This window comes from Rhinolophus sinicus, chromosome 17 (assembly GCF_057876585.1).
Source record: "Rhinolophus sinicus isolate RSI-liver-muscle chromosome 17, RSI-T2T, whole genome shotgun sequence".
NCBI lineage: Eukaryota > Metazoa > Chordata > Mammalia > Chiroptera > Rhinolophidae > Rhinolophus > Rhinolophus sinicus.
In genome coordinates, this window is record NC_142517.1 from 120,736,124 (window position 1) to 120,762,556 (window position 26,433).

The 26,433-nt window shown below is 38.6% G+C and overlaps 1 protein-coding gene and 1 pseudogene across 34 annotated transcripts in view; one reads left to right on the forward strand and one right to left on the reverse strand.

Moving 5' to 3' along the window:
• Nucleotides 1-2,131: 2,131 nt before the first annotated feature.
• Nucleotides 2,132-2,611, reverse strand: LOC109456673 (large ribosomal subunit protein eL21 pseudogene; annotated as a pseudogene).
• A 23,326-nt stretch (nucleotides 2,612-25,937) lies between these two features.
• The window catches only part of CLASP1 (cytoplasmic linker associated protein 1), a 248,687-nt gene continuing 248,191 nt past the window's right edge, over nucleotides 25,938-26,433 (forward strand). For 33 of the 34 annotated variants that reach the window (XM_088793677.1, XM_088793690.1, XM_074334995.2 and 30 more), the window contains exon 1: nucleotides 25,939-26,095. The gene's annotated coding sequence lies outside the window, so the exon portion shown is untranslated. Of the gene's footprint in view, nucleotides 26,096-26,433 lie in introns of all 34 variants that reach the window. The other variant, XM_088793701.1, reaches the window with a different exon arrangement.

Consider the following 26,433-nt stretch of genomic DNA (forward strand, 5'->3'; position numbering starts at 1 on the left):
GAGTGCAGTTTCCAGGTTCTTGGCCTCACATGGAAAGGTGCTGGCTCAGGTAGTAAATGGCCATCAACTGTGACCAGTGAACCATTGGCCACTAATATAACTGCTGTGGCTACACTAGCAGGAAAATAGGGGCTAGCAAGAAGATGGTGGCTGAGCTATCAAGCGGTGGAGTGAGGGTTGCGAACAGTGTGGCTCCTGCTTCCTGTGCCGCCAGCGAGAATATAGTGGTATGACTCCCCTATCTATGAATCCGTGGGTGTTCCTTTTTGGCCTCACCATATCCTGTGTTCTTATGTGGGGAGCGGGAGCTGAGAACCTGCATGAGTCCCCATGTGACAACCTTTTTAGTCCTTTAAAAAATGTTTACAATATATAAAAATTTAATGGTGAAATACATTTTGTTATTGGAGTGAGGAGATGTGCTCTGTTAATGTTTTAATAAAGGCAGGCAGTGTCTGTGGGGTCAGAGCCAGGATTTCAGGTCAGATGGAGTCTGCTCTGCCATTGACTTAGATATTTGCCACGGCATTTGGAAAATTGAAGTTGAATTTGCACAATTCTAGGTGTTTAGAAAAAAACAACCACCATTTTTCTTTCCCCTCAGGGAACTACTCAGTGAGTTTCTTCACTGGTTCCCTTCCCTGGCAGGTTAATAGACTCAGCTTTGGATTTCCTCCACCTTTAGTGGTCTTTATTTGTTGAAAAATACTTTAATGCTGTGTTAGTCTGCAGGACCTTTGCTCTATGAAGAAGGGAGTAGTGCCAATTATGACTGAAGCTGAATTTCCTATTGCCAAAGGGAGAGGGGCTCAGAATCTGAAAAAGAGTTTTCTCACATCCTATATGCCCTATGGATTAACTGTGTGGATTAAGATTTTGAGGTTCAAACTCATTGTACAATATTAAAGGCTATGAAATGAAAAAAAAAAAACAAAACAGCAAAAAACCCTTTCTCTTCATCCTCAACCCTCAGCAAACTTCCCAACAGAGAACATAATAGTTTCTCATATATTGCCTTATATGACCTTGTTTTTTTTCATAGATGGGATCATAGTATTCAAATTATTTTATTTAATATAGCTAGGAGATCTCTCAATAAGAGCACATGTAATCAACTTTGATCTTTAAAGCTGTACAGTATTCCATTGTATAGATACAAAATAATTTAATTAACCCACCTCCAGATTTGTGGATATTCAGGTTGTTTCCTTTTTGTTTTTTTAATATAAGAAACACAGCTACTCTTTAAAAACTGAGAGGAATTAAAGCTCAGTAGAAAAATGGGTAAATAAACAGAGCACAGAAAAAGAAAGGCAAATGGCCCTATACATACAAAGAGATCTTCAATCTCAATTATTAGAGAAACGTAATGAAAACTACAATAAGATACCAATACCACTTCTCACCTATCAGATTGACACAAACCTGAGTGATTGATCACAGGCTTGGTTAATGAGGCTGTGAAGAGACAGACACCCTTACATATTGTCAGTGAGGGTATAAAATGTTGCAGCCATTTGAGTGACTTTAGCCAACAAAACTACTTGTGCATTTACCCTTTGATTTAGTAATACCACTTCTAGGAATTTACCCTGAAGACTTACCTCCACAAATATACAACAACCTGTAAGCAGGGTTATTCATTATGGCACGATTCGTAACATTAAAAGATCAGTTCAAAGGCCCATTAATAGGGGACTGATTGAATAAAATACGGTACATCCACCCAGTTGCAATAGTTCGTTGGTTCTATTGATTTTTCAGTGTTGATCATATTGATTTTCACAAATGACAGCTTATCCCTTTACTTTCAATGCTGATTTCTTTTCATTTTCTACACTTGATCTTAGCCAAAAGGCCGAGAAGTGATCTTTTCATTTTCTAATAGCATTGTACAGCATCTCTGGTATAATTTTACAGGGTAGCCATGGTAGTAGACAGCTCTTCCTTCTTCCTTCATATTAAAGGGAATGCTTTTAGAGTTTCTCCATTGAGTAATTATTTTTCTAATTCACTGTGGGATTCAGCTAGCTAACATTTTATATAGGATAGTCAAATATATGTTCACATATGACATTAGCCTAATTGACTTTTTTTTTTTAACAGTACAGGGGTCTTTTATTTTTTACAGTTATGCCATAAATTCATAGAGAATGGGTTCCAGTGGCTCAGGCTCCTTTCCATTGGTTCTCACACAGCGGCTTCTCTGGGTGGGGCAGGCTGGCGTTTCAGTTGATCCCAGGTATGTTTCTCTTCGGCTTCCTTCTTTCCCTGATCATTTTCCTTCACCCATTTCAGGAAGCTGTCTCGGCTCTTAGAGTGCTTAATATGCTCAATACGAACATTAATTCTCTTGGCAAGAATCTTGCCCTTGACTTGTTTGTTTACAACAACGCCAACCACATGCTGGGTAACACTGTAGACCCTTCCAGTTTTGCCATGGGAACATTTGTGAGGCATTCCTTTTTGAAGAGTGTCCATTCCTTTGATGTCTACAATATCACCTTTCTTGTAGATATGTATGTACGTGGCCAAAGGAATACCTCCATTTGTTCTAAGGCCTAGAGAGCATATAGTGGGTGCCTTTCCTCTTTCTGTTTGTGTTGGTCATTTTGACAAGCTACTGAAAGATGGCAGTCACAGCCAAAATGAATGACTTTTTAAATATTTTTATCCAGTTTTTGGGTTCACAGTCACACTAGCCTCATAAAATGAACTTGGCAGCTTTTGCTCACTTTCTATTTTCTGAGACAACCGGAATATAATTAGAATATCTGTCCCTTGAAAATTTGGTGTAATTCACCTGTAAAACTGGGCTTGTGCTTTTTTGGGAGAAGTACTTAATTGCAATTTCAATTTCTTTAATGCTTATTAGTCTATCCTAATTTCCGTTTTCTTCTTTCAATATTAGAATTTTATATTTTTCCAGAAATTTATCCATTTTGTGTGGATTTTCAAACATTGGTGTGTATATATTATGAAATTGTTTTACAACTTGAATCTCATTTTTATCTTCAGTTATTTCTCCTTTTCCATTTTGATTTTGTCTGTTTGCTTCTTGTCAGAGCTTTTAATTTTCTCTGTCATATTTCTTTTTAATTTCATTGATTTCTTCACATTCCTAAGTGATAGAGGGTAGACAAGGGACTTGTTTTTCTGCATTGAGTCTTAAAACTAGTGGCTTTTAATTGTATTAAAACTTAACACATTATAAAGGGGAAAAAACTGATAAGGGAAACATAATAGTAACTCAGCTTCAACAGAACACTAAAACAATTTGTCACTGACTTTTGAAGAACTTAGGAAAGACTGTTCACATGACCAGCCCACCTGACATCCATTATCCAGGCCACCGGACATCTGAAAGATCTCTAGCTCAGCTCAATCCAGAGGCTAAGAATGCTGGACTGATGCTTCTCAAGAACGTACTTGTTCTGTAAGAATTCTTAGCTTTTCTTTCTTCTTCAGAACCCTATTGCCTGGTTGCATTTCTGGTTTGCAAATCCAAAGGCCCATGAATAAATCTTTGCCATTTATTTCTTGAAAAGAAAATGGTCAATGAAATAGGAATTAGTGATGCTTTACCTTTTATACACGTAGTTGTACTTCTTACTGTGTTACAGTTATGCTCTGCTTAATGATAGGGATATGTTCTGAGAAATGTGTCATTAGGCGATTCATCATTGTGCGAACAGCACAGAGTGCACTTCCACGAACCAGGATGGCATGCGGTGGCCTCCTACACACCTAGGCTATAGGGTACAGCCTATGGCTCCTAGGCTACAAGCCTGTACAGCATGTTGCTGTACTGAATAGTGTAGGCAATTGTAACACAATGGTGTTTCTATATCTAAACATAGAAAAGGTACAGTACATATACAGTATTAAAGTGCATGTGTGCGTGCGGGGTGGGGTGGAGGGGCACATGCATGGCTGTTGGAGGGATGTGCCATGGGAGAGAGGAAGAAAGAGAGGGAAAGAAGGGGAGAGAAAGAGAGAGCAGAGATTGAAAGAGACCCAGTGAGAAAGCTTGAGATGAGAAATAATAAAAGGGAGAGTAGGGGTGGGCAGGGGGGCGGGAGAGACAGAGAAAGAGAGAGAATGAGCAAGCCATGGAGGGAAGAATGGGACAGAGAGAGAAAGAGAAATGGAGGGAAGGGAAGTGAATCTGTATGCATATCGTATGTATGTGTGTTCAGGGGTGGGTATGGAGGGATTGGGGAGGTGGGCTCATTTCATTACCCTCCTCCCCAGGTCCATTCCTTCACTCTCTCACCAGGTCTGGGCCCCAGCTTTGCCTGAGTGGCTGCATGATGGGTGGACAGTATGCTGACCCTCCTCATCTATTTTAAACCACCCAGAGCTATCAGTAAATTCAACATCATAATTGGGTCCAAACTTTTCTTTCAACATCAAATACAAACTTTTTGCTTATAATCTTGTGTTTCCCCGAAAATAAGACCTAGATAGACAATCAGCTCTAATGCATCTTTTGGAGCAAAAATTAATGTAAGACCCGGTTGTATGGTATTGTATTGTATTGTATGGTATGGTATGGTATGGTATGGTATTGTATTGTACTGTATTAGACTCAGTCTTATAGTAAAATAAGACCGGGTCTTATATTAATTTTTGCTCCAAAAGATGCATTAGAGCTCATTGTCCGCCTAGGTCTCATTTTCGGAGAAACACGGTCTTATGGACCCACTAGCGGTGTATATATGGTCTGTTATTGACCAAAGCATTGTTATGCTGCATGACTGTATTTATATGAGCATAGTAACAGAATTTTGAAACAATTAGCATAATATATTAACACGTGTTTAGATCATAGAAAAAGGAAGATAGCAGATGACATAAATATAAGGTTAATTGTTAAAGCACTAGAGAATTAAAGATGGGATTCTGGAGAGGGTTTTTATAGCTGTTTAAGTTCCTTTCTGTTTCCTTTAAAAAGTTTTTATGGGCCGGCCTGGTGGCTCAGGCGATTAGAGCTCCGTGCTCCTAACTCCGAAGGCTGTCGGTTTGATTCCCACATGGGCCAGTGGACTCTCAACCACAAGGTTGCCAGTTCAATTCCTCGAGTCCTGCAAGGGATGGTGGGCTGCGCCCCCTGCAACTAGCAATGGACCTGGAGCTCAGCTGCGCCCTCCACAACTAAGACTGAAAGGACAACAACTTGACTTGGAAAAAAAAAAAAAAGTTTTTATTATGAAAAAATTTCAAGCATACAGAAAAGAGTAGTATAATGAACATTCATAAAACTATACTTTAGATTTAACAATTGTTAACTTTTGGGCATATTTGTTTCATTTTTTTGTTGTTGTTAAAGTATTTTAAAGTAATTTACAGGTATTTTTTTTTTACCATTAAATAGTCTCACGAGCCTCTTCAAAAAAGTAAAGGTATTTTCCTACATAACCATAATACTATTGTTTCACTTAACAAATTTAACACACATTCTTTAATATACTTCTAAGGCCATATTCGGACTACTGTAGTACCTCTCAAGTGTCTCATATAGTTTTTTTTAAAAAAAAATCAAGATTCAATCAAGAACATATATGTATTAAAAAAAGAGAACATATATGTATTACATTTAATTGTTAGGGCTCTTAAGTCTCTATCAATCTAAAACAGACTCTCTACCGGTCATTTTCCCCCATGACAATAACTTGTTGAAGAGGCCAGGATAGTTGTCTTATGGAATGTCTCAACTTCTAGGTTCATCTGATTGTTTCCTGTAGATATCATTTATTTTGCTCCTCTTTCCCTTATATTTCCTGTAAACTGGAAGTTAGATCTAAGTCTTGATTGGATTGATTTGAAATATTTTGACAAGAATTGTTTCGTAGGTGATGCTGTTCACTTCATATTACATTGCACCAGGAACTTGTAAACCAAAATTAATTTTAGACTGTAATAAAGAATAAAAGGCATTTATTTGAGCAAAAAGGAGCTGCAGGGGTGGCCAGTTAGTTCAGTTGGTGAGAGTGTGATGCTGGTAACACCAGCGTTGCCGGTTCGATCCCTGCATGGGCCACTGTGAGCTGCACCCTCCACAACTAGATTGAAACTACTGCTTGGCTTAGAGCTGATGGGTCCTGGAGAAACACACTTAAAATAAATAAAAGTTAAAAAAAAAAAAGTTTAAAAGAAAAAAAAAGGAACTGCAGCGATGGAGACACAGATTCAGGTAGCAACCTAAATTGTGATCCACTGACACAAAGGGGAGGCTGCCTTTTAGAACCAAAGTTCCCGCTCAGGTTCTCAATTAGGTCTGTTATGTAAATGAGGTACCACATTGTGTACTTCTGATTGGATGAGGCAGGTCTCAGTCCGTTTGTAGAAAGACAAAACCAGGGATTTTCTATAGTGGTTGACGCAGACCGTGTAAACAGTCAGGGCATCGTGCGAGAAGTCAAGGAAGGGTTCAGTCTGAGGTTGTTCCCGGTGTACAGAGTACGTGAGAAGCTTCTGTCAGCAAATGGCTGCTAGGCTCTTATTATTCATAAAATTTGGGCCCTTGGTTGACTGTGGAGAGTCCATCTCAGCAGATAAATTCCTTCTCGGGGTTCACATTAAATGAATCTTCCCGGGGTCCACAAGGTACACAATGTGTGGTTGTTGCCCCTATTCACCATGCTGAGAATGAGCCATGTGTTTGGGTGGTGACAGCGTCCATCGAACAATTATGTTTATGATGGGATAATCTGGCACATGCAAACATTCACGCATCGCATAACAACATTTCAGTCAACAAGGGATTACATATACCACAGTGTTTCACAAGATTATAATGGAGCTGGAAAATTCCTATTGCCTAGTGACACCCTGGCCGTCTTAATGTCGCAGTTCAAAGCACTACACAGATGTGTATTTACCATTGTGTTACGGTTGCTGACAGTATTCAGTACAGGAACACGCTACACAGATTTGTAGCCTAGGATGTATATGTGAGTCCTGTGGGGGTAATTAGAGTGCTACCTGGAACTCTTGGTGTCTATGCAGGCATTGACGTGGGACTGGAAAGTTCAAAAAAGTTTTCCAGGCTAGTTAGAATAAGAATGTAGCCTTTCCTTATGCCTCAAACTTCATAATGTTAATAATTTTGTGCGAGTGGTTAAAGTGACTCCATTTCATATATTCCCTATCTTCACTCTTTCCTCACCTGTATAAAGTTCTCCAACAGACTTTCAACTAATGGTTTTAGCATCTGCTGATAATTGTCTGAATTAACTATTTAATAAGAGTTGGCAAAACTTAAACTCTATCTTGTCCTACTTTAGCTGGCATTCTTTTCTGAAAAAGAGCTTTCCCTAATCACTTAGGAATGTTTGGTTACTCTGAAATACATTTCTTACTGGAAAGGTGAGATAAATGCTTAATTCTTTCCCCTTAATTAACAATTTTCTAATAATTGGTTAGTGGAAATCATCTCAACTTTCACTGGTGGTCACCGCCATCACCTTGCTCCTGCATACCTTGGACATAACCCTGTCTTTGAAAACGTCTTTTTTTTTTTTTTAACAAAAGGTTTCCCAAGCCTCTATTGACCATTTCCTGCTCCAAAGTTAGAATCAGCCATTTCTCCAAGCATCACTATTTCCTCTTTGTAAGGAATGGTTTTCAGAGATCAATATCTAGGTCTAGCTTGTCGTTTTCACACTCATTCCCTATTTTCTAAACAAGAACAATAATAGCTTTCATTTATTTATTGTTGCCCGCATGCAAGGTATTCTACGAACATTTTATTATTGTAACCAGTTTATTGAAAAGTTTCAATTCAGTAGAACATAAACAAGAAGTGATTTTATTTCTTGTACCATCACGCCTTCAACTATGCTCTGACAAGACCCTCTTCCCCATGCCTAAATGAGGCACATATCATTACCTTTCCATCACTTTTTACTCAAGAAAACAATCCAGTTTGGCTTAACTCTATTTTTCATATCTAATTCAAGGCAATTCCCCTCCATTTTCATAGAGTGGGCTACAGGGACCTGGTGTTTTGCATGGTCTGCTAATTGACTCCCTCCTACTTGTCCCACTTCTAGGTTCTATTAGGTTGATGCAAAAGTAATTGCGGTTTAAAAGATTAAAAATAATTGCAAAAACCACAATTTTGCACCAAACTAATACCTCTTTCAGTACTGAAGAATGAAAAGAGATGGTGAAACAATGCAAATGTCTTTTTTTGAGGTGGTTCATTTCTTTTTTTCCTTTAAAAATTTTTTTTAAACTTTTATTTGTGTTTTCCAGGACCCATCAGCTCCAAGTCACATGGTTGTTTCAATCTAGTTGTGGAGGGCACAGCTCACAATGGCCCATGTGGGGATGGAACTGGCAACCTTGTTGTTAAGAGTACCGCACTCTAACCAACTAACTGAGCTAACCGGCCACCCTGAGGTGATTCATTTCTTGAGATATAATTCACATACCATAAAACTCTCCATTTTAAAGTGTACAATTCAATATTTTTTTTAGTATATTCATAAGGTTCTGCAACCATCACCACTATCTAATTCCAGAACAATTTCATCACCTCCAAAGGAAACCCAGTACCCATTGGCAGTCACTTCCAATGCCTCCTCACGCCCCCAACCTTCCTTCTACCCCAGCTCCAGGCAACCACTAATCTATTTTCTGTCTCTATGGATTTGCCTATTTTAGATATTATATATAAATAGAATCATACAATATGTGGCCTTTTAGTTCTGTCTACTTTCACACTTGTTTTCCAGGTGTATTAATCATGGCTGAATAATATTCTGTTGTACGTGTTCATATGGATATATCACGTTTTATTTGTCCATTCATCAGCTGAGGCACATTTGAATTCCACTTCTTGGCTATTATGAATAATGCTGCTAGGGACCTTAGTGTACAAGATTTTGTGTAGATGTATGCCTTATATTTTAGGGCATATACGTAAGTAATTCCTGGATCATATGTTAACTCTATGTTTAACTTTTTAAAGAAATTGCCAAACTATTTTCCAAAGCAACAACACCATTTTATATACCCAGGAGCATTGTATGAGAATTCTAATTCCTCCACATTCTCACCAAACACTTGATATTGTCTCCTTTTTTTTTTTTTAATTATCACCATTCTTAATGTGTATGTGGTTTCTCAATGTGGTTTTGATTTGTATTTTCCTAGTGACTAATGATGTTGAGCATCTTTTCATGGGCTCACTGACCACCTGTATACCTTCAATTGGAAAAATGTTTATGCAGATCCTTTTTCCACTTTTAAATTGGGTGACTTATCTTTTCATTATTGAGTTTAAGAATTCTTTACATATTCTGCATACTAGACCCTTGTCAGATATATGATTTACAAATATTTTCTCCCATTTCTTGAGTTGTGTTTTTTCTTTCTTAATAGTGTCCTATGCAGCACAAAAGCTTAATTTTTTGATGCAATTCAATTTATTTAGTTTTTATTTTGTTGCCTGTGATTTTGGTGTCATATTTAAGAAACCATTATCTAATCCCTGGACAAAGTCATGAAGATTTATTCCTATGTTTTCTTTGTAGAGTTTTATACTTTAGATCTTACATTTATATCTTTGATCCATTTTGAGCAACCCCCTTTTTTTGCTTTTAAATAGACTTTATTTTTCAGAGCAGTTTTAGGTTCACATCAACTTTTATATGTGCTATGAAGTAGGGGTCCAACTTCTTTCTTTTACATGGAGCTGTCAAACTGTCCCAACACAATTTGTTGAAAAGGCAGTCCTTCCTTTCCCCATTGAATTGTCTTGCATCCTTGTTGAAAATCAATTGAGCATAAATGGGCTTTTGTTTTTGGACTCTCAATTCTATTCCGTTGGTTTATATGTCTATCCTTAGGGCAGCACCACACTGTTTTGACTATTGTAGCTTTGTCGTCAGTTTTGAAATCAGGAAATATGAGACCTCAAACTTTGTTCTTTTTCCCCCAGATTGTTTTGGCCTTCCCTGGTCCCTTGCATTTCCACAGGAATTTCAAAACCAATTTGTCAATTTCTACAAAGAAGCCAGCTGGGATTTTAGTAGGGATTCCATTTAATCTGTAGATCAATTTGGAGAGTTAGCTTAACAATATTAAATCTTTTGGTTCATGACTATGGGATGTCTTTCCATCTGTTTAGGTTTTCCTTAATCTCTTTCAACAATGTTCAGTGTACAAGTCTTTTATTTAGTTTGTTAAATCTAATCCTAAGTATTTTAGGCTTTTTGATGCTATTATAAGTGGAATTGTTTTCTTCACTTTCAGAGCAAATGTCTTTTTACTTCACTGGGAGCAACTGGAATCCTCTGTTGGTGGCTGCGGTTGCACTTAGTGACACTGGCTGATCACAGAGGCTTCTATGGGTGGGCATCCAAGTCTGGCTCCTCCTGTGACACATGTGTGAGCTTCTTGAAGGGCCCATGGGTCCCCACAAAGCACAGTTCCCTCGTGTGGGATACTGATCTCCAGTTCCAGGATTCCAACCTCGCCACTCAGCTACTGCCCTACTGGTACATTCCTTAGCCTCTTCTGGGTTTTCCTCCCTGCAGTATGCATTCTCTGCAGTGGGATTCAAGGGAGAGCTCAAATACAGCTACCATGTTTCCCTGAAAATAAGACTGGGTCTTATATTATTTTTTGCTCCAAAAGACACATTAGGAGGTATTTCCAGGGGATGTCTTATTTTTTCATGTAAAACAATCTACATTTATTCAAATACAGTCATGTCATCTTCTTCTGGAACATCGTCATAATGTACTAAATGTGTCCGTCTGGCTGGCGATCTTAACTGGGGCTTATTTTCGGGGTAGGTCTTCTTTAGGGGGAAACACGGTAGCTCCCATTCTGTTCATTTCACAGGTAGGGGCTCACTTTCCAGATATTGTTTAAGTTACAATAACAGTACAGTAATCCAGATGGTGCATTAAGATAAGGCACAGGGCTAGAAGAAGAACCTGATAGAAACTATACAGAATCCAAAATATATGTCAAAAGTTGCCTTACCCTTGCTTGGGAGAAGGATGTCATTTTTCGAGAAAATGTTTCTGAACTATTTGTAAAAAAATAAAACCACACACAGTAAATTCTAGGTGTATAAAAGTAAATTCTAGGTATATAAAAGGCCTAAAATTTGTAAAAAAACAAAACTTAAAAAAATTAGAAGGAAATATAGGAGAATAGCTTTATGACCTTGGAGTGGGGAAAAATTTTCTTTAAAAGAAGAAAAAATTAGCATAAATTTAACAAGCCTAATAAATCTGATCACAAAAGGACACCAGTATAAAAAAGTGAAAGATCAAGTTCTACACTGGGAGAAGATCTTGGCTTCATATAACTAGTGAAGAATATATACACTGACTATAGAAATATTTCTAAAAATCAATAATAAAATACAACTAGCCCATCTGAAAAGTAGTCCAGGCAGAAAGGGAGATCCAAACTGCCAGTGAAGGCATGGAGAGAACACTGAGTCCTACAAGGAATCAGTGAAATGCAAATTAACAAAATAACAACATTTTACACTCTTCAGATTAGTAAAGAGTTAAAAAAAAATCTGAAAACATACAGTGCTAGTTTTGGACACTCATATTCTGATGGTAATTTTTGATATTTTTGTCAAATTGACGATGTGTAAACACTAAGACTTCATAAACGTCACCAGAGAAACTTGCGCACACGCATCAGGAGGGGGTTTTATAAAAATGTTTATATAGCAAGGTTAAAGAAAAAGCAAACAAAGCAAAAACCCTGGAAACTCACCAGATGTCCATTAATAGAAGATTAGATAAATGTTAACACACTCATACAGTGGAAAACCATAAAGTAGTTAAAATAAATTAATTGGAACTATCTTACATATCCATAGGATAAATCTCAAAAACATAGTGTTGAGCAAAAAAAACAAAAACGAAAAAAGAGCAAGTTGCAGAAAGATGCATGCAATAAAACTTACATATTTGTAAAATACATTAAATATATATATACAAAATGTTTATTATATATTGTATTCATACTATATATGTATATACAATGTATACAATACAACTTAAAATATAAAAACAATTCTGTCACTTATGGGTACATTTATATATGGGAAAAACACAAGAACAGGTATGGAAATATAAGCACCAAATTCAATAGGGAGGGAAGGAAACCGGGTCAGGTTGGGCTACACAAATTCATCATAGTTTCTACTTGTTTTGTATGCCTGAGATACTTCATTAAAAGCAACAAACAAAACCAAAATAACTTCCAGTGTTGTGAGCTGGCTCCAAATTCAATTTTCTGTAAACTCTTTTATTCAGTTCTGTTTACAGCCTACTGTTTCCAAAAAAGCTTGTCTGCTCTCAGCCTGGTGACTCAATCAGATTTTAACTTGAACCTCATGACTAGAACTCCCCTTTGTCTTGGGGAAGCCAAATACTTGCTTCCAGTTAGCAAGTCTGAACAGGAGTTGCTTCCCACTTTGTAACCAGTGTTCTCTATTCAAAATATTGCAATATTGTTTTCCTAATTTTCAGAGAAAGGGGCACTCATGAGCTGGATATAGGATACCTTTTGGGACATGGGTTCAAGGTGTGGGCTGTCAAATTTGTCAGCCCATTTTAGGACTACAGAAATAGTCAGGATTAGCTAGTTCTAGTTCTGAGTCTGTCACTAACCAGAGGGACAAGAACTTCGGTGAATGAATCTCTTAACTGCTTTGGCCTTCGGTTTCCTCACAGTCAGATAAGGGTAGTTGTTGAATGATCTATAAGGTACCTTCTTGATCTAACTTTCCATGATTCTAAGGCAGAATTTGAGGCTCTGTCAAAAAATTCCTTGGCTCTGAAATTTCTCTCTTCTATCAGTTCCATCAAGCTGGTTGGATAAATACTGGTGCTTTCAACTCTCTGGTCAACTTTTAGGGCTGCTATATTTTTTTATATGTCCAAGATGAAAGTACAAATAGTCAAATTTACCCCCCGGGCATTACAGTGATAAATGTCCTGCCTGCTCATCAAGGTACAGACTGGCAACGTCTTTGTCATTTACACTAGCAGTTGTCTGGTAAATCCCTTGAAGGCGTTGGTAGTCTCTTTTATTTTCCCACTTTGCCACTGCTTGACACTAAGAGGAATCTAATTTATTTTCTGAGGTATGGTACAAAAACTTTTTGTTTAAATTGACACTTTGCATTACCGATGGACATAGAGGGTCCGCTGGTAAGAAAGGCATGACCTTGGCTTTTGAATTTATATAAATGTAAAATATTAAGTTCTGTGGGAGTAAGAACCGTCAGCTTCTAGTCAAACCTGTTATTTTCAAGAGTTGGCAACTATCTGTTGCAGTCAGGAATTACAGGTTGAAACCAACTAAGGTCAGTCTTAATTCACGTGGGGTTTGAATTCAAAAGAGAGGAGAAAGGGAAGTGGAGTTTAGCTATCACACAGTCAATAGCAGGGCGGGTGCCTAATCCCAGATGACTCAGAACGCCGGTGCACTGCGGTACAGGATGCAGAGAAACGTAGTGTGGCCAAGTTCGCGAGAGAAGACACAAGTTCTAGAGCTAAAACTGGCACCAGCAAAGATAAATTTTGGGAATTGATAAAATCAGAATACCTTTGAGGATACTCATTTAGTAACTGTGAACAGATTAATAGCAAGTATACTATGATTGATTTAAAAATTAGATGAAGCAATAAGGAAAACTAGAAAACATGGCATGAATGAATATAAGTAGATTATCTGAAATGAAGAAAAAGTTCTTGAGTTACTGCAAACAGCAAAATGCCAGAGAATTTCATCCCATAGGAAACTAATAAATAAGACTAGCCAGGAAACATGGCAAATACAAATCTTATAAATAATTTAAACATTTGCTGATTTTTTTTTAAGGCATCATTTAACTTTTAAACTGCAAGCTGGCAGAGGGACAGACTCTACCTCCATTTCACATACTACATAATATAATTAATGTGGCATAAAAACAAAAGAAATGCAATTGTGCAATTCAGGAGCAGCAGTTGAAGATTCCAAAGTACAACAATCAGGCAGTACACTGATTTACGAGCTAGTTGGAATTGTTTTATCCTTAACATAAGTGAACCAACGCAGACCAGGATCTGTTAGTTTCGCTACGGCAGACACAGTGAGGCAGTTTCATGTACACGTCCTGATCTGGCTAATGAACTCTTTTCTCACTTTGCTCTTTGGCTGTGAAGTGTATGTGTGTATGTGATGGTCTACATGTCAAAATATGCCCATTTTTATAAATATTATTGGCAAAACTCTAAATGGTCTTGTTAAAATGGGAAGATTTAGACTTTCTCAAAATTATTAGAATAAATAAACCCTGTCCAAATGGAAACTATTCTAAATCATCCTTCTAGTTCTGAGAGTCTGAACTTATAACGGTTTCAGGGTTTTATTTGGTATAACTCAAGAAACATCCCCTTCATTCCACCTCAGCTATTTTTTTATCACACCCTCACCTGCTGAGTGTCCCCTCGTATGTTTCATCATTATAATGACCATATAGTCTAGTAACTTCTGCTTTCCCTACTACATTGACTTCCTTAAGTGTAAAAATTGTATTTTTTAAGCTATGCATACCCAAGATCAGGTCAAGTTCTGGCAAAGGAGAGGCTATTAGATAATGCGTAAATGAAAGCAAATTGCCCCTTCACTTGGTTTTGAATGCTTCTAAATAGTTCTTTGCATTTGGATGGGTTGCCTGTTCCGTTGGCACAAGAATCCATCTGTGAATTGGCATGGACAGTGTTGCTTCAGAGACCTCACTGATGGCAATTCAAAAGGAAATCCCCAAACTAAAACTCTCTGTTGGGTTACTTACTTTTCAGCATTTGCCCCTCCTCCTTAGTAGGTAAGGACTGCTCTTCGAAAAGCCTGACCAGACCCAGATTATGACACATTGGACAACAGGTAATGTTTAAGGGGCTATTCGATCATTTCTCTTGCATCAGAGCTGTCCATAGAACCACCTGGATTTGTCATGCTTCTCACGGTAAGAACACTGACTTTCACACTTCCTTGTTACTGAGAAGTGGGGTTTTGTAATAGTAATTTCACTAGTTGTGACAACACTGGAAACTAGAACTAGCCTCTCCATTAAAGATGAGGTGACCTTGATGCTTCTGACTAGGCTAAGTGACTTGTCTGGGTCACACAGTGAGTTGACAGCTATGAGGGCACCCCCGACTCCATCAGTTTTCTAGTAACTGCCACTATGGTGTTTAAAGAGGGCCACACTGACAGTGTAACATCTCGCCAGGTGACAAAACCCATGAGAGGTGAGCCAGGTACCTGCATTATCTCCTTCAGTGGGTTTGACTTACCAGGTTAAGTCAAATAAGGAGAGTAATTGCACTCAGGGAGTGGTTACAACATGATTTAGCAAACCAGTTTCTAATCTGTTTTCATCACATGCAAAAGACACACCCCGCTTTTGCTCACACATTTCTGTAACACACACCATTTATCTAGCAAAGAGAATACCTGTTCCCCAAGTAGCGCAAATCCAGATTCCATATGGCCGTGACACAGATGTTGATTGTATGTATTGCTATTCTTCCTGAATTTTCATTTCTGTAGGGATATTTTCTTCTTCACTGACATTATTGAAGAAGATTAAGTAAATCTATCTAATTGGATGTAAGTAAGTAACTATTACTTAAGTATTTAGGCTAACCTAGACTAGAAGATACTGCCTATCTGAATCATAGGAAGAGAAAAAAATCCTCTTACCAAGAGTTTAGTGATTTCTGTTTGTTGGGGCATGCTATCAAATCCTTTAAGAATGACTTTTAAAATTATAAAAAAATATGTTTGTAGAATAAAATGAATAATGCAGACATAAGTGTAAAAAATGACCAATAATTTTACCACCCAGAGAGAATCACTTACTAATATTTTGATGTATTTGCTTCCAGAAAGTTTTCTATGCCCAAGCTGCACTTCCTATATGAACTGATACCTAGGGCAGGCGCGTATCAATCAGTTGTTAAGTAGAGCCATAACCAGAAAGCAGAGAAAAACAGGTAAAGCTGAAGATATTAACGAAAACATCATCCTCAAAATTGTGAAGATAATTAGGAAAAGGCATAAAACCATAAAACTTACAGGCCTTTAGAGACCATCAACGTGGTCTACTCTGTAGATAGCACCCTCACAGAGGATATGCCTGGTTGAGAGCTGGCATAGCCACAACTAAAGTGCAGGAGCCAAGGCTTTTGGCATAATCTCGCTGTTCTTAAAATGCTTTTAACTGACTTTATCATATGCATGATTGGATTTAATGATTGATAAACTTGGCTTTGAAATGAACATTATTGTACGAGATGGGAAGAACACTAACATGTCAGCAGATTCTTTTTAACCCACCCGTTTGGTAGAGATTAAGTCCATTACTTAAGTGTTTATTCAGAGAATGTTAGAATAGCAAAAATCTTTAGAGGTCCTATATAGTTTATGCCCCTATTCTATAGATAAGAAAACTGAGGCCGAAAGAGGAAAGATGATTTGCTAAGGATGCTCAGCTAGTTTGTGGCAGAACTGGGAGTAGATCTCATCTCCTGACGCTGAGGTTCTGAAAATAGTGTAAAATGTAGTGCTCATGATTATCAAAGAGAACTTCAAAACAGCTTATATACATTGGATGAATGGGTGCCCACTTATTCTGCCTTCAATTGAACTATTACAATTGTAATAATGAACCTAGGCAATGGTCATCAGTGACTGCCAATTTCACAAAGAGAGACATTGGGAAATTAGGTGCCAATGATGGATGTAGGAAGTAGTTTTGCCAAAAAATTCAAATGCGAATCAGAATAAAGCATGTGTCACTATCAAGTATCTAGGGGACAGAAGACCATGTTAGAGACTCCCAGGAATACAATCAGAAAAATATAGAATGTGAGAAGTTTACAGGACAAACAACTTTGTTTCTTCACTAAATAAATATCAAGGAAAAATGAGATGCAGGTGGGAAATCTACATATTGAAAGAGCCCTAAGAGACAAATCTATCAAATGCCACGTATTGGCATTGTTTGGATCATGATTTGAAAAACTGAAAAAATTATAAGATAGGTACATTTACACCAACCTTACAGAAATAAAAAGGATCTTAAGGGAACAGTATGAACAACTGAATGTCAATAAATTAGGTAACTTAGGTGAAATGGATAAATTTCTAGAAAGACAAACTACTGATGCTGACTCAAGAAGAAATAGAAAATCTGAATAGACCTATAACAAGAAATTGAATTAGGAATAAAAGAGCAGAACAAAATAAAACAAAACTACCCACAAAGAAAAGCCAAGGTCTAGATGGCTTCCCTGGTGAATTCTACAGAACATTTAGAAAAGAATAAATGTCAATACTTCACAAACTCTTCCAAAGGAGAAAGGGAACAAATAGGAGGGGATACTTCCCCACTCATTCTGTTACTTTAATTATTAATTACTGATACCAAAACTATTAATTACTCTGATACCAAAAACAAAGACATCACAAGAAAACTAGAGACCAATATCCCTCATGAATGTAGGTGCAAAAGTCTTCAACAACATGCTAGCAAATCAAAATTCAGCAACATGTAAAAAGGATTATATGACACTATTAACAAATGGGATTTGTTCCAGGAATGCAAGGTTGGTTTGATATCTAAAACTCAATCAACGTAATACACCATATTGATAGCATAAAGGACAAAAAACACCTGATTACCAAAATAGACACAGAAAATGGATTTGACAAAATCCAAAACTCTTTAAAAATAATGATAAGATACTCAGCAAACTAGGAATAAAAGAGAACACCCTCAATCTGGTAAAGGCCATATATATGAAAAACCCACAGCTAACATCATATTTAATGTTGAAAGACAATACTTTCCCCCTGAAATCGGGAACAAGACAATGAAGTCCACTCTTTCTACTGCTACTCAACATTATGTTGGAGGTTCTAGCTGGGAAAATTAGGCAAGAAAATGAAATAAAATTGATCCAGATTGGAAAGAAAGAGGCCACAACAATCTCTATTTGCAGATGACATGATTTTGTATACAGAATATGCTAAGGCATCCACTAAAAAAACTAATGAGTTTAACAAGGTTGAAGGATACAAGATTAGTATGTGAAATTAATTGTATTTCTATACACTTGCAATGAAAAATCCAAAAATGAAATTCAGAAAATAATCCCAGTTACAATAGCCTCAACAAGAAAATATACAGGAATAGATATAATAAATGAAGCACAGAATTTATACTATGAAAACTATAAAACATTGTTGAAAGTAATTAAAGATGATCTAGGGGCTGCCGGATGGCTCAGTTGGTTAGAGCGCAAGCTCTGAACACCAGGGTTGCTGGTTTGATTCCCACATGGGCCAGTGAGCTGCGCCCTCCACAACTAGATTGAAGACAACGAGCTGTTGCTGAGCTTCCAGAGAGGCGGCCAAATGGTTCAGTTGGTTAGAGCGTGAGCTCTCAACAAGGTTGCTGGTTTGATTCCCACATGGGATGGTGGGCTGCACCCCCTGCAACTAAAGATTGAAAACAGCAACTGGATGTGGAGCTGAGCTGCGCCCTCCACAACTAGATTGAAAGACAACAACTTGGAGCTGATGGGCCCTGGAGAAACACACTGTTCCCCAATACAATTTATAAAAAAATAAATACAAAAAAAGATGGTCTAAATGAATGAAAAGACATTCTATGTTCATGAATAAGAAGAGTTAATATTATTAAGATGCCAGTACTCTCTAAATTGATATGCAGATTCAGTGTAGTTCTTAACACAATTACAACTGTCTTTTTTCAAAGAAATGTACAGACTGATTGGAAAATTGATATGGAAACTCAAGGAACCCCAAATAGCCAAAACAACCAGAAAACAAAAACAAAAACAAAATTGAAGGATTCATATTTTCTGATTTCAAAACCTTACCACAAAGCTACAGTAATTAAAACAGTGTGGTACTGGCATAAGAATACACACATGTATCAGTAGAATAGAATTTGGAATCCACAAATAAACCCATACATTTATACTCAATTGGTTTAGAAAAGGGTGCCAAGTAAATTAAATGGAGAAAAAATAGGCTTTTCAAAAAATGGTGGTAGGACAACTGGATAGCTACATGTCAAAGAATAAAGTTGGACCCCTACCTTGTATCATATATAAAAATGAACTCAAAATGGATCAAAGACCCAAATGTAAGAGCCAAAAGTATAAGACCCTAAGGAAAAAAACACACACATGATTACACAGTGGCTTCTTAGAAATCAAAAACACAGTGACAAAAAGTAAATAAATAAATTGTATATTAAAAACTTTTGTGCTTTGAAGAGCATCATCAACAAAGTGAAAAGGTAACCTATTGAATAGGAGAAAATATTTGTAAATCATGTATATGGTAAAGGATTTAAATCCAGAATATGTATAAAGAACTTTTACAAGGTCTGACAATTAAGCTCGCAAACTCATCCTAGAAAAAGTGCTACAGACCTCATTGCTGAATATCACTATGGTCACCTTTGAAGTACTCCCCTTGGGAAGCTATGCACTGACGCCAGTGCCTAGTCCACCCTTCAAAGCAATTTTGTAACTCTCTTTCTGGAATGGCCGTCAGAGCTGTCATCGTATTACCCTTGATGTCCTAAATGTCATCAAAATATCTTCCTTTTAATATTTCCTTTATCTTTGGGTAAAGAAAGAAGTCACTGGGGGCCAGATCAGGAGAGTAGGGAGGGTGTTCCAATACAGTTATTTATTTACTGGTTGACAGTGCTGTATGAGCTGGTGCATTGTTGTAATGCAAGAACCACAAATTGTTGGCGAAAAGTTCAGGTCGTTTTCATCTAACTTTTCCATGCAGCCTTTTCAGCACCTCCAGATAGTAAACTTGGTTAACTTTTTGTCCGGTTGGTACAAATTCATAATGAATAATCCCTCTGATATCAAAAAAGGTTAGCAACATAGTTGCAATAAGTTCATGAACTTGTTAGACCTCATATAATACAATAAGGAAAAAGACAACACAATTAAAAACTGGGCAAAGGGTTGAAATAGACATTTATTTGATGAGATATACTAGATGGTCAAGAAGCACAAGATGCTTGACATCATATGTCATTAGGGAAATGCAAATCTATTTATTATTATTCCCTCCATTCAATCCATCTATTTATTATACCTACCCTACTACTACACGTCCAGTAAGATAGGCATGATAAAAAAGACATAGTGACAAGTGTTGGTGAGGGCGTGAAGAAACTGGAACTCTTGTACCCTGCTGTTGGGAATGTAAAATGGCACCTTCACAGTCTGGCGTTCGTGAAAAGGTTCAACATAGATATTACATATATGATCCACCAAGTCCACTCCTAAGTATATGCCCAAGAAAACAGAACATATGTCCACATGAAATCTTGTAATAGACCATACCTGACACTTCTGGAGTCACTGTGGCTAACCACTCCCACCCTCACCCCAGTGGTCACCAGCAACCTCTAGGCCCTGGCTGGTACTCCCACATCACCCCCTACCTACCTCTCTGTCTTTGCTCTGCCTGCCTCTGGTGTGGCACTGGTCAGGCATGAGCCTGGAGCCAGTATCTAAATGTCCATCATCTTTAGACCAAAAAAAAAAAAAAAAAAAAAGTAATAGAATGTTCATGGCAGTTTTACACACAATAGCCAGAAAATGATTTGGAACAACCCAGTGTCCATCAACTAATGAATGGATAAACAAAATGTGGTATATGCACACATACCGTGTTTCCTTGAAAATAAGACCTAACTGGAAAATAAGCCCTAGCATGATTTTTCAGGATGACATCCTCTGAATGCCTTAATGCGTCTTTTGGAGCAAATCTTAACACTTTGTAAGCGGGCATTTTCCCGCCAAATCGCGTCGTAACACGGCGCTTTTTTGACATTTTCTGGCCAAAATTAGACTTTCCGTAAAATATTCATATCTTTCGATCTATTTGATATTTTTCTATGAAACTTTCAGTGTTTCAGTTTAAAAAGAGGTCTCTATTTATTTACTTTGCAAAATTTTTGCCGGTTCCAACTAGAGGTGATATGACGAGTTTACTCGTTTCCCGCAAAAAATGTGTTTAATATAAGACCCATTCTTATTTTCGGGGAAACACGGTACCATAATGGAATTTTATTTGATAGTGAAAAAGAACGAAGCACTTTAACATGCTACAATATAAACCTTGAAAACATGCTATGTGAAAGAAGGCAGTCGTATACTGTATGATTCCATTTATATGACATGTCCAAACTAGGCAAATCCAGACACACACAAGTTATTGGTTGCCTAGGGCTGATTGGTTGAGGGGGAATGGGGAGTGACTACTAATGGGTATAGGATTTCTTTTTGGAGTGATGGAAATCTTCTAAAATGGATTGTTGTGATGATTGCACAACTCTTTGAATGTACTAAAGACTACTGAATTGTGTGCTTTACAGGGGGAAATTATATGGTATGTGAATTATATCTCAATAAATATGGTAGCAGAAAAATATAAGACATTTAGGAAGATTTAAAGATTGACAGATTATACCAGGAATTTATTAAGTTGTATACTTTAAATGAGTGAATTGTATAGTATCCTCTATAAATATGGTAGCAAAAATAAATGAGACAATTAGGGAAATTTTTAGATTGACAGGGTAGATGATACTAGGAATTATTAATTTTTTAGGTGTGATAGTGGTATTGATGATGTTTATAAAAAAGAACTTTATCTTTTAGAAATACTGTATATATGGATGAAATAATTAAAAAACTACTCTCTTGATTCTACCTATCCCTTGAAGTATCACCCTACTTTAATGTCCCCCTACTCTTACAACCAAATTCCTCCTTCAAATTGCCTATCCTCCCTCTCCCCAATTCTGTTCCTACCATTTATTTTTAAACACTCATTCCAGTCAGGCTTTTGTCCTGTTATAAAACTCCGATGTTAAAGCCAACAGGTCAATTGTAGCATGTTGGCAATTGACTTGGTTTCTTTTCTTATTTCCTCTTATCTGAGTGGCTACTTTGTCTCCTTGCTGGTTTCATTACCATCTCAATCCCTAAATGCTTGAGTGTACCAGGGATCCTTAGATAAGTTGTTAAAATTTCTGTCTACACTGAATAGTTAGATGATCTCATTGCTTTAAACACTCTCTACATGCTGTCATCTCCAAAATTTACATATCCAGCCTGGGCCTTTCTTCTGAATTCCAGACTCACATATCTGCCTTCTTGATATTTCCATGTGTTAATAGGCCTTTCAAACTTATCATCTCCAAAATTGAATCTCTTCCCATTCAACCTACTCCTCCATCTTTCCCATTTCACTAAATGGCAACTCCGTTCTTCAAATTGCTTGGCCAAAACCTTGGTGTCTCCTTAACTCTCCTTTTTCTCATATCCTCTATCAATTAATTCATCAAATCCTGTCTGTCAGACACAGGCACCTCACACCTCCACTGCTTGCACTTTCCCCAAGCCACCCACCATCCTCTCACTTGGACTGCAATAGCCTACTAAGTCGTCCCCCTCTTGCTTCCCTACAATCTATTCTCAAAACAGAAGCTAAAGTGATTCTTTAAAAATAGAAGTAAAATGATCTTACTTCTCTGCTCAAAATCTTTCAATGGCTTCCCCTCTCACTAAGTCCTTACAATGGCCTCTAAGTCCCAGCACTGTTCGGCATCCGGTTACCTCTGACCTCATTTCCTACTTTCCCCTTCCCATGCTCTGCTTCTGCCACCCTGACCTCCTTTCTGCTTGTAGAATCTAGTATTCTACCTCAGAATGATTTCGGCACTTTCCATTCTACCTGGAATGCTCTTCTCCAAGATAAAGAACTTTTCTTGTTCCCTCATCTCCTTCTGATCTTTTCTCAAAGTTTGCTTCTCAGTGAGCCCGGCTCTCTTTGTCCTATTTAAACATAAGTCTCTTTCCTGAATGAACCTCAGCACTATTTCCCCCTCACTGCTTCATTTTTCTCCCACAATGTTTATCTTGCCTGACATACTGTATATATATTTTTTATTTTCTATCTCCTCTGAGAACAAGGATTTTTTTCCCCTGCTTTGCAAATTGTTTGGCACATAGTTGGTATACCATAATTCTGAGTGTATGAATGTTTATAATGCACTTACATTCTCTGCCTCACTTAACTGGTGCTAGTTTCATGGGAATTTGGGCATGTGTTTTTGACGAAGATGACACTGATCGAATAGAAACATTGTCCACCCACTCAGACTATGGTATCTATCTTTGTAAGGGAGCCCAAAGCAGAGTGGGATTTCTAGAGATTTAGATTTCAGTGGTAGTCTTGGTACTATCAGTCATATGACATTGGGCAAATCATTTTTCTTTTCTGGCCTTCAATTTCCTCATCGGCCAAAAGGAGATTATTGCTTTAAATGATTTCACAGGATTTTTATGAATGTAAAATGAAAGATGAAGTGTTACATAGGAAATGCTGTGTCTTATTAATTTTTTTATTACCTACAAAGATATTGTTAGATGGCATTTTATATTTTTAAAAGGCAAAAACAGATGTGGAGTCAAACCCCAGAGTTCTTTTAGGGGCTTTGGAAGATGCAGTTTTGCTGTGTTAAACCCTCATACACACCAGTAATTTCATGAGCTCTTGATATCAGCCTATTCTTTCTTCTGAGAAAATTCACTCTTTAACATATGAATTGTTTTCTTTTACTATTCTTGTCCCTATCAGTGAATAGGGAGTGCCCATGGATGCCCAGTTCCCATAGTTTTGTTTTCTAATTACTTGTGTGTGTGGTTGGTAAGCCCTCCCTCAGCCCATCTGTAACTCAAAACTTTTGATTTTTCTCACCTGTAAAATGTGGTGAATAACAATTGGCTCATATTTATTTTGATGCATTCAATGATGTGAAAATTTACATAAAGTGGTAGTACAATGCCTGGTTTATCTTCAAGCCTCCATAAATGCTTTATAGCCTCCATAAATGCTTTATATAAATGGAGTATGTCTTAAGCTTTCACTGCCAGACTCATTTTCTAAAACAGTTCTTTCACCATGTTACTACCCTGGGTTGAGGACCTGAAATAGTATAGATTTCTCCAGTTGGTTTCAAAATCTTCTCCATCCTAATGAAAGCGGGGTTTCAGAGATATTTGAACGCCCATGTTCATAGCTGCATTATTCAGAACAGCCAAAAGGTGTAAGTAACCCAAGTGTCCATGATGGTATATACATACAATGGAATATTATTCAGCATTTAAGAATTCTGACACATGACACAACATGGACCAACCTTGAGGATGTTATGCTACGTGAAATAAGCCAGTCACAAGAAAACAACCATGTCTGTATGATTCCACTTACATGAGGCAACTGAGTAGTCAAATTTATAGACAGAAAGTAGAATGGCGGTTGCCAGGAGCTGGGGGAAAGATGGTATAGAATTCCAGTTCTGTAAGCTGAAGAGTACTGGTGATGGTGCATGGCGTTTAAAATGTTCTTTACTGTACACTTAAAAATAGTTAAGATGGTACATTTTGTTATTTACAATAAAAGAAAAAGTCCCCATCCTGTTTATCAAACCTTACTTTCCACTTGTCATATATGTATGTGTATAAATACATTTACATACATATTTTGCCATTTCCGTCTGCTCTCTTCATTGTACTCCCAGTGTAACACCCACTCCCTCTGAGCCTTTACCCCATGGTGTTTCTTCACTGGAATGTTTTCATCATCCATCCATTTTCAAAAGGTTGCTTGTGCTTTGGCTCCAAAGATGCTACCTTTCCTAGTTTTCAGGAAGAACGTCCTCCATGTCATCCCAACTTCTATAGACCACAGTTCTCTCCTTTTCTGCAGTACACAGGAAGACCTACACATGGCTTTATTGTTTTAGCTTAGTCTCTCCAATCATAACATTTAACGCCCTGAGTACTGGGGCATTTAGTTCTCCCGCACCTGTCTCCCAACACATACACATTCCACCAACACAAAGTACGGCATTCAAGAGCAGCCAGTGAAACTCAATGCATTGGACACCTAGATGGAGGGAACCCAACTCACACTCCAAGAGTGATTTCCACAAAACAATGTATAATCTCATACGAAAGCTTTCAATGTCAAATTACCCGTGCGCGCAAGGCCTTGACGCGACAAAAACGTGGCTCCTTCAGGATCCTTAAAGGCAGCGCTGTAACTTGCACAGCTTTCTAGCCGCCCACTTTCCTACACGGTATCATCAGACTAATACGAAAGGGAGAACAGAACCAACATTATATGCGGAGAAGCTCAAGAAACGATCGTCCCAAAGGTCTCCGAGGCCTCTACCGAGCTGGCTCCGCTCCAAAAAGGGTGAAGAACCGTTAAGAAGTTGTGCTTCCGGCTCAAGTGCACGCGCCTACTCGAGAAAGGAAGGGAGAAAGGACGCAAGCCTGGTACGGAAAGTCGCAGGGTACAATCTACTTCATCTTTGCCGCCCGAAGGCGGGCAGGACGCGCCTAACCCAGAAGTGAAAGGCCGTGTCCTTCAGGTGTTAAGCCCCCCCGACCGGAGGAAGTTCCAGCCAGACGACTTTGTCCAGGCTGTCCTGGTTTCTCCTCAGCTCCTCACCGCACTCCCTGCTTTCTGCTGCCTGGCCGCTTAGATCCGACCTCCTCGCCCAGCCTGAGTTTTGCCGCTATTCTCAGGGGGCGCAACTACACCTTGGCCACTCCTCCCTAAGAGAACCTTTACCTACGGGTCCCCATCAGGGCCAATTCACGTTCTCCGCGGAGGCAAAGCCCCCGGGATTTGCAGCTCCCCGTCCGGCGCAGCCAGGCCGACGCATGCGCGGGGCGTTACGCTAGCGAGGCGGTCGCCTCTCTAGTCTCGGTTTACACTCTCTATGGTCCAGCTGGCTCGGTGGCGGTAAGGGGAAAAAGGGAGAGCGCACTGCGCAGGCGCCCTCGGGTTTTTTTTTTTTTTTTTTTCTTCATCTCCGCACCAAGCACTTAACCTCATTAGGGTGGAGGAGAAGGCGGCGGCTGTCTGCTGTGCTGCGGCAACTGTAGCGAAGACTACGGCTGTAAGTTCCCGGTTAGGGCGAGGAGATTTCGACCCCAGCCCTCCCAGGCCCCTGCCCCCCTCCCTCGTGGTGGCGAGCGCCGGGACTGGGTGGGGGCGATGTCTAGCGTTGTCATCGGCTCTTGGGCGCACTTTGGGGGGAGGGGGCGGCCCTAGGTGGGAGCCGGCGAGGAGCGGGATGGGAGGGTTGTTTATCCAACCCGTAGGTCGTGGATCCCAGGCTGCTTTGCAGAGGGGGGGCGGCGGCTGTGAGGTCAGCCCGGCTTTGTGTGCCCCTTTCTCTCGTCCTCTTCCAGACCCCACCCCTGACCCCGAGTCTGTCGGGCCGGGTGGGAGAAG